This window comes from Babylonia areolata, chromosome 27 (genome assembly GCF_041734735.1).
Source record: "Babylonia areolata isolate BAREFJ2019XMU chromosome 27, ASM4173473v1, whole genome shotgun sequence".
Classification (NCBI taxonomy): domain Eukaryota; kingdom Metazoa; phylum Mollusca; class Gastropoda; order Neogastropoda; family Buccinidae; genus Babylonia; species Babylonia areolata.
Window position 1 is genome coordinate 31,787,225 of NC_134902.1, and position 7,500 is coordinate 31,794,724.

The 7,500-nt window shown below is 37.7% G+C and overlaps 1 protein-coding gene across 1 annotated transcript in view; it reads left to right on the forward strand.

Moving 5' to 3' along the window:
- LOC143301019 (uncharacterized) overlaps positions 1-7,500 on the forward strand; it is a 122,004-nt gene that overhangs the window by 20,833 nt on the left and 93,671 nt on the right. The window lies entirely within an intron of this gene.

Sequence of the window (7,500 nt, forward strand, 5' to 3'; positions counted from 1 at the left end):
CCTGTGCTTGTTTGAATGGTGGTGGATTGTTTTCGCTTATACATTGTTCGTGTGCACGTTTGTTTTAACATGTTAGGTGTGTGGTGGAGAGAAGAATAATGTATTGAGTGTCGTATAGAATTATATGTATTCTGAATTATTTTTGTGTGGGTTTTCGTAATAAGCTTCTTACCGCTTGTTTAGTTGTTGCTAAATAGATTTTGCGTGTTGCTCAGTCACGCCATTCATTATATGTGTACAGTTTTATGTACAATTCATTCTCACGACTTTGTTGCTTTTAAATGTCTTTAACTGGAGTCATTGTAGATAATTTATGTGGTAACATGCTTTGGGTCTTCTTGTTGTTCGAGAAAAGTGCAATATAACTAAACAATATAAGCATTAACGTTAGAATCCGGTGAGTCAATCCTTTCTTTGTTATTTTATTTCATCGTTTATTTAGATTTTTGTTTTGTTTGTTTTTTGCAGACAGTAAACCTGAAAATTCAGCTCTCTCCCTTCACACCAGCTTCCTGCCTGTGCTGGCCAGTCTCCTGGTTGGCTACATTGCCGTCACACTGTAGTCTGATTGGACAACAAGGACAGGCTGGAAGAATAGGCCATGCCTAAAATCTTCATCCTTGAATACAAACGTTTTGAGTTTTGAGCTCAGAGCTCTCTCTCTCTCTCTCTCTCTCTCTCTCTCTCTCTCTCTCTCTCCTACAGGAATAAGTAAACGTCACAGGTACATAAAGCTGGGTTTAAAGGGGAGTGTTCAACGATAGATTATATATTCTACTTCTTCTTCGTTCGTGGGCCGCAACTCCCACGTTCACTCGTATGTACACGAGTGGGCTTTTATGTGTATGGCCGTTTTTACCCCGCCATGTAGGCAGCCATACTCGGGGGTGATCATATATTCAATTTCTTACCTTTAGTAAAGAAACAGATTTCTCTCAGTCGCAAGCTGTATGTAGCCTTCAAAGACTTTGAGAAGGCATTTGACTCCACAGACCAGAATCTGTTTGGGCCTATTTTATTTTCAAAATGGTGTAAGGGGTAAACTATTAAAATGTATCAGGAGTATGTATGACAATATAAAATATAGGATGAAGTGTGGGGCTCAACAAACAGATTCAATTAATAATACGACTGGAGTTAAACAAGGAGATATATGCAGCCCTATATCATTTTCTCTGTTTTTTTTAGTATTAAACAATGGAAGACAGTGCAAGACTTTCCTGTGATGCTTTTGAAGTATTCATCCTTCTTCTGGCCGACGACATTGTTTTGTTGTCTGAAACTGCTATGGATTACAAACACAACTTTATGATTTACAACACATTGTATCATTACTTCAATCAAAGGTGAACATGAGTAAAAGTAACACTATTGTTTTTCGAAAAGGCGGACATCTAGGTATGATGGAAACATGGATGTACGATAGCGTTACAATGCCTGTAGTCAAGGTGTATAAGTATCTAGGAATATATTGTAAGAATACGTTTAATTTTTGTTACTGCATGCAAAGATCATACCAGCAGGGCTAAAGTGTCTGATTGTGTATTATGCAAAACATTTCATCATTTGATACCATTTCTTTGAAACTTATTGTTAAAACATTTGACTCACAAGTGTAGACCATTGTACAGTTTGTTAAAAAAAAAAAAAGAGAGCTAAATGAAGCTTCTGTGAACTGTAACTCTGTACACTTAAAGACATTTCTGCGATCAGACATCTATACATCTAAGGACCTGGTAAAATGTAAAACTGGCTGATATCCAGTGTATGTATCTTCTGCTGTTCAGTGTACTGGTTATTGGTTTGCAGACGGAATAGTTTCGGTTACCTCGTAAAGCCTATGAAATGTTACATTAATCAAATGCTAGAGTAAAAGACGAACTGGGTTTATGATGCGCGTGATTGTTTGTTTGATTGTTTTTCTTCTTCTTTATATATATATATATATATATATATATATATATATTATAGTGATGTATAGATAAACCAGGCTGTTGGTTGTGTTGATGTATTCATTACTATTTTTCGTCAACGCTTGACTGACTGCGGATGGCACAAAGTGCACAAGCCTATTCAGACTAGTGACAGATTTAACATATATAGAACTTTTTTGTAATACTATTTGAGTAAAATCTTGTCTTTTGTCAACTATGGACATGAAATGTATAACGACTAGATTTCCATACATGACACCAAATTCAACTGTACATCGTTTCAGTAATTTGATGTGTCTATTATGTAAAGAATGCAATGAAGACGAGTTGCATTTTGTCTTGCGTTGTCCAGCTCTTAGTGGTATCAGACAAAAGTTTATTCCTTTGAAATAATTATTGCCTCTTCTTCTTCTTCTGCGTTCGTGGGCTGCAACTCCCACGTTCACTCGTATGCACACGAGTGGGCTTTTTACGTGTATGACCGTTTTTACCCCGCCATGTAGGCAGCCATACTCGGTTTTCGGGGGTGTGCATGCTGGGTATGTTCTTGTTTCCATAACCCACCGAACGCTGACATGGATTACAGGATCTTTAACGTGCGTATTTGATCTTCTGCTTGCATATACACGCGAAGGGGGTTCAGGCACTAGCAGGTCTGCACATATGTTGACCTGGAAGATCTGAAAAATCTCCACCCTTCACCCACCAGACGCCGTCACCGTGATTCGAACCCGGGACCTTCAGACTGACAGTCCAACGCTTTAACCACTCGGCTATTGCGCCCGTCTATAAATGATTATTGCCGATATCCATCTGCCTCTAAATTAAGTTTCCTGATATCATCTGTTGGAGATAGTGAGGTTCAGAATTTGACAATTTTTTTTAAACAACGCATTTGAATTCAGTGATAATGTGTTGTCTTAACAATATGATTCAAATATCACCTTCTGTGACTTATTATTTTGGGTTACGCTGCTGGTCAGGCATCTGCTTGGCAGATGTGGTGTAGCGTATATGGTTTTGTCCGAACGCAGTGACGCCTCCTTGAGCTACTGAAACTGAAACTGAGACTTATTATTATTTTTTTTTTTGTGTGGCTGTGCTGTGCTTGATGTTCTATGCACCCTTTCGTGATGGCCTAATAAGGAAAAAAATTTAAAAAAAAATAAAATAAAGATTCGTAATCGCATATGTACGCATGCATGTATGTATGTATGTATGTACGCATTTGTCTATCTATTCATCCATCCCTCTCACAAGTCATCGTCGCAGCGGCATAGGAATACACTTCAGGGAAACAATCAATTTGCCCAAGAGCAGTTGATTTTCTATCAGAGGTTGCGTCCCTTAGTACGACACTCCTGTCTCTTTCTGATCGGACTGCATCAGAAACTTCTGTGTACGCAATATGGCTGGTCACTTGGTCACACACAGAAACAAGAAAGAAAAACAAACACACCAGTCTGTCAAATATTCCAAATCTTCGGAACGATCACGTTCCTTCCTCGAGGGATAAGTTGTTTACATGTTACCAGGGTCACTCTTACGCAGCTATTATGACGCAAGCACACCATGACGTACATGTTATGATGCAAATTTCACCATGCCAGGTTTCGCCCAGAGCCTAAAGAACTGTAATTGTCTATTTTCTTCTCCTGTCAAACAATAAGTTCCTTAAAACCTAACTTACCGAATTACACAATCAACATCAGAGAAATAAAACGATAAATAATAACAATAATATGAAAAATGAAATAAAAAATCAATGATAAATAAGTTTTTAAAAAAATTTACTAAAATAAAACAAAATAAATAAAGAAAGAAAATAAAGCGAGGTGGGGGAGGTTATCGAAAGTATGTATGCCTGTATATATATATATATATATATATATATATATATATATATATATATATTATTATATATATATAAATATATATATGTAGAATATATTAATTTAATAAATATAATTATTATATTATATATATATAATTATAATATATTATATATTATTTATATATAATATATATTAATATATATATATATAATTAACAAATAGTAAAGAGTGGTAACTCTCTCCATTCACAAGGTACACAACTCCAAGTAAGTGGTGCTTACGCTACCGATTCAGCTAGCACACAGGTAAATAAAAGGTACATTGGAGCAAACCCAGACATTTCTTCAAAAAAGGAAGCGCCGGGCCTATATATATATATATATATATATATATATATATATATATATGTGTGTGTGTGTGTGTGTGTGTGTGTGTGTGTGATTACGTGGTTGTGGGAGCGCGTGGGTGTCTTGGGTTTTCTTCTTTTCCCCTGTTTTCTTCTTTCCTCTGTTTTCTTCTTTCCTCTCTGTTTTCTTCTTTCCTCTCTGTTTTCTGTTTTCTTCTTTCCTCTCTGTTTTCTGTTTTCTTCTTTCCTCTGTTTTGTTCTTTCCCTCTGTTTTCTTCTTTCCTCTCTGTTTTCTGTTTTCTTCTTTCCTCTCTGTTTTCTTCTTTCCTCTCTGTTTTCTGTTTTCTTCTTTCCTCTCTGTTTTCTTCTTTCCTCTCTGTTTTCTGTTTTCTTCTTTCCTCTCTGTTTTCTTCTTTCCTCTCTGTTTTCTTCTTTCCTCTCTGTTTTCTTCTTTCCTCTCTGTTTTCTTCTTTCCTCTCTGTTTTCTGTTTTCTTCTTTCCTCTCTGTTTTCTTCTTTCCTCTCTGTTTTCTTCTTTCCTCTCTGTTTTCTTCTTTCCCTCTGTTTTCTGTTTTCTTCTTTCCCTCTGTTTTCTGTTTTCTTCTTTCCCTCTGTTTTCTGTTTTCTTCTTTCCCTCTGTTTTCTTCTTTCCCCCTGTTTTCTGTTTTCTTCTTTCCCTCTGTTTTCTGTTTTCTTCTTTCCCCCTGTTTTCTGTTTTCTTCTTTCCCTCTGTTTTCTTCTTTCCGTCTGTTTTCTGTTTTCTTCTTTCCCCTGTTTTCTGTTTTCTTCTTTCCCTCTGTTTTCTTCTTTCCCTCTGTTTTCTGTTTTCTTCTTTCCCTCTGTTTTCTGTTTTCTTCTTTCCCTCTGTTTTCTGTTTTCTTCTTTCCCTCTGTTTTCTTCTTTCCCTCTGTTTTCTGTTTTCTTCTTTCCCTCTGTTTTCTGTTTTCTTTTTTCCCTCTGTTTTCTGTTTTCTTCTTTCCCCCTGTTTTCTTCTTTCCCTCTGTTTTCTGTTTTCTTCTTTCCCCCTGTTTTCTGTTTTCTTCTTTCCCTCTGTTTTCTGTTTTCTTCTTTCCCTCTGTTTTCTGTTTTCTTCTTTCCCTCTGTTTTCTTCTTTCCCCCTGTTTTCTGTTTTCTTCTTTCCATCTGTTTTCTTCTTTTCCCCTGTTTTCTGTTTTCTTCTTTTCCCCTGTTTTTTTCCCCTCTGTTTTCTGTTTTCTTCTTTCCCTCTGTTTTCTTATTTCCCTCTGTTTTCTGTTTTCTTCTTTCCCTCTGTTTTCTTCTTTCCCCTGTTTTCTGTTTTCTTCTTTTCCCCTGTTTTCTGTTTTCTTCTTTCCCCTGTTTTCTTCTTTTCCCCTGTTTTCTGTTTTCTTCTTTCCCTCTGTTTTCTTCTTTTCCCCTGTTTTCTGTTTTCTTCTTTCCCCCTGTTTTCTGTTTTCTTCTTTCCCTCTGTTTTCTTCTTTCCCTCTGTTTTCTGTTTTCTTCTTTCTCTCTGTTTTCTTCTTTCCCTCTGTTTTCTGTTTTCTTCTTTCCCTCTGTTTTCTGTTTTCTTCTTTCCCTCTGTTTTCTGTTTTCTTCTTTCCCTCTGTTTTCTGTTTTCTTCTTTCCCTCTGTTTTCTTCTTTCCCTCTGTTTTCTGTTTTCTTCTTTCCCTCTGTTTTCTGTTTTCTTCTTTTCCCCTGTTTTCTGTTTTCTTCTTTCCCCCTGTTTTCTGTTTTCTTCTTTCCCCTGTTTTCTGTTTTCTTCTTTCCATCTGTTTTCTTCTTTTCCCCTGTTTTTTTCCCCTCTGTTTTCTGTTTTCTTCTTTCCCTCTGTTTTCTTATTTCCCTCTGTTTTCTGTTTTCTTCTTTCCCCCTGTTTTCTCCCCTCAACAGTTCCTTGTGGGATTGTCTTAGCGAGGCGACAGGATCCCTGCAGATCTCTGTATGTCTTGCTGCATCGTCTTCCCAGTCGCTTCCCGCACCCAGCTGTGCTGTCTTGATAAGATAAGATAAGATAAGATAAGATAAGAATAACTTTATTATCTCCAACTGGAGAAATTTGGTCAGGTGCATTATGACAACATAGACAAGTAAACAACATGGGGACCATAACTGTAAAAGTCAACAACAGCTTTTACGAATATTACGAAGATACAAATGTAAAAAATATCACATACATCGTTTCATACATAACATCCACACACTGCAGGTAATAACTAGTATTCTTAATGTAAAAACAGAAAGAATTAAGAAACATTATTTGAATATAATTAAAAACATACCCTACTATACTGCACATTGATTATAATAGACAGGTAAGATAAGAATAAAGATAAATTGCGGAAAACCACAACCAGATAATCAGCACCCCCCCACCCCCCACACGCGGATTACTTGATTAAACAAGAGTAATAAACATATGTTCTCAAATAAAAAGCATTTCACAACTGGTGTAGTCCACAGTGTGGTGTGATGGAGCCCAGTGTAGCGTGACTCTGGGGCACTTGGGGCTGCTCACTACCTTTCTTAGTTGTGGCAGCATACCAGAAGCGGCTGCTTCAAGTGATGACGTAGCATCAGATGGAAAAAAACGACCTGGGCATCCTTGTCTGCAGCACTGTTGATGTTTAGGGCTTCTTCTTCTTCTTCTTCTTCTTCTTGTCCTTCAGCGTTCGTGGGCTGCAACTCCCACGTTCATTTGTATGTACACATTGGCTTTTATGACTGTTTCTTTTTTTTTTTTTTTTTACCCCCGCCATGTAGGCAGCCATACTCCGTTTCGGGGATTTGCATCTTGGTTATGCTCTTGTTACGTTAACCCACAAAATGCTGACATGGATTATCTTTCACGTGCGTATATGAGTTTTAGATTACACGACCTTTAACTCTCTCCTGTTAAGAGATGACGTTAACAGCGTTTCACCACAGTTACCATCATCAAAATATTGCAAGCGGAAGGCTCTTATACTGAAGAGGTGAATGTTGACAAAGAATACCACAATTCTGACGACGGAAGGTAAAGGTTGGGTCATTCAGACACCCACTGGACATCTGAGGGGTCTGTGTAGAGGAGAAGAGAGGACTGGCCGTACTGAGTGAGTTAACGTGCGTATTTGAGCTTCTGCATAGGTAGCTTATATCACAGATTGACATCAGCTTACAGCTGGGCCAACAGCAAAGTGAGGCCTGCATGATCAGTGGTTTCTCCATGGCAACGGGAAGTCATTTTTCACAGCTTAGTCTTGTGAAGGACTTTGACTCCCAAACTGAGAGGCAAGATGGCACTGGCTCTTAGTGCTGTAGCCTGCCTTGGGGGCTTCTTCTTCTTCTTCTTCTTCTTCTTCTTCTTCTGCGTTCACTCGTATGCACACGAGTGGGCTTTTACGTGTATGACCGTTTTTACCCCGCC